This window comes from Gossypium hirsutum, chromosome A13 (genome assembly GCF_007990345.1).
Source record: "Gossypium hirsutum isolate 1008001.06 chromosome A13, Gossypium_hirsutum_v2.1, whole genome shotgun sequence".
Classification (NCBI taxonomy): Eukaryota; Viridiplantae; Streptophyta; class Magnoliopsida; order Malvales; family Malvaceae; genus Gossypium; species Gossypium hirsutum.
The window spans coordinates 76,236,002-76,237,459 of NC_053436.1; positions in this window are offsets into that span (position 1 = coordinate 76,236,002).

Consider the following 1,458-nt stretch of genomic DNA (forward strand, 5'->3'; position numbering starts at 1 on the left):
GCCACACTTCCACTCACATAGTGTAATGCCACAAAATTTTTATTTCAGCTTTTGTGGAAAAGTGACACAATTGTGTATCTACTTTAGTGGTTAAGTGTTCTGGGTGTGTGTGTGAGATCCCAAGTTCAAGCCCTAGCTTTGGTAAATTTTGGGCATTTTTGGATTTAAGCCCCATCTCTGCTCAGTGGGGTTATATTAAATTATTTATAAAACCATATCAGAATGGGCTTGCTGGTCTGGTCGTTAAGCTGAGTGTTAAGTTGCCGAAGGTCTTGTGTTCGAATCCCTGTGCAAGCGCGGGAGTTTTTTTTTTAGCTCGGCTCTATGATAGAGTTTTGGTTGTGGCAGAAATATGAGTAGTGGGTGGTTAGGATTGTGGTGTAGTGGGATTTGAGTCAAACTCATCCCTTTTCCCCCAAAATCCCTCTTTTGGATATTTGACATTATTTTTCTTCTTTCCTGGGAAAATTTTTGCTTCTCTTATTTCTTCAAATTTTTCTCACCACTTTTAGTTCCACCATTAATATTTTTGGTTTAGGGGTTTCCTCACTCGATTAAGGTATGTGGACATAGATTGGTTTGTACGACTAAGTGTTCTTTAAATCAATTATTGTCTGTTTTGGCAGCAGCAAATTAGGAAGTTAGGGACTCTCTTCGCTCAGAATCGTAATCGAATTATTTGAGGTGGTTAAGTAAGTGTTGAATGTTCGATTTGAAATATTGTCTGTTTGGTGATTTGGGCTAATCATGAATTTAAACAAATTTAGGAAGGTTTGTGGTATTGATTTTAGGCTTTGGTAAGGCTTGGGAGTGGTTTTGCATCGAATCGATACTAGGTGTATACCCAAAAATACAGAAAATGAGATGCGACGAAAGCCGAAATTGCAAACTGTCGACACCACATGGGCGTGTGGTCACCCGTGTGGTAGGCCATGTGTGAGTGACATGGCCGTGCCATGTGATGGCCAGGTAAGCCATATGCGACACACAAGTTTGACTGAATTGGGCCGTGTGGACCACACGGACGTGTGAGTCCACACGGGTGTGTGGGAATTTGGGCCAAGCCGTGTGATCCACACGGGCTAAGGCCAATCTGGGCGTGTAGGCCCACACGAGCAAACCACATGGACGTGTGGGCCCATTTACCTAAATTGTTTCCTAGGGTTGCACGGGTCACCCAAGCCGACTATAGACCTACTGTAGGGTCGATAAGCACTACTTAGACCTTAAATCGTGTGACCTGAATATATATTGAGCCTGTTAAATTTATGCATGTTTACTGATCCATATGTATGATTGATAACTGGATTTTAGCATGCAAGCATGTATTTCTGTATGTCTGCACTGAGCATGTCTAGTTGTATCTGCATTGGGGTAGGATGATTTGGAGGAAGTTTACTGAAAGGCTTTCATGCTTATTATCTGGCGGCTTAGCTGAAATATTACTGATATGTGTCG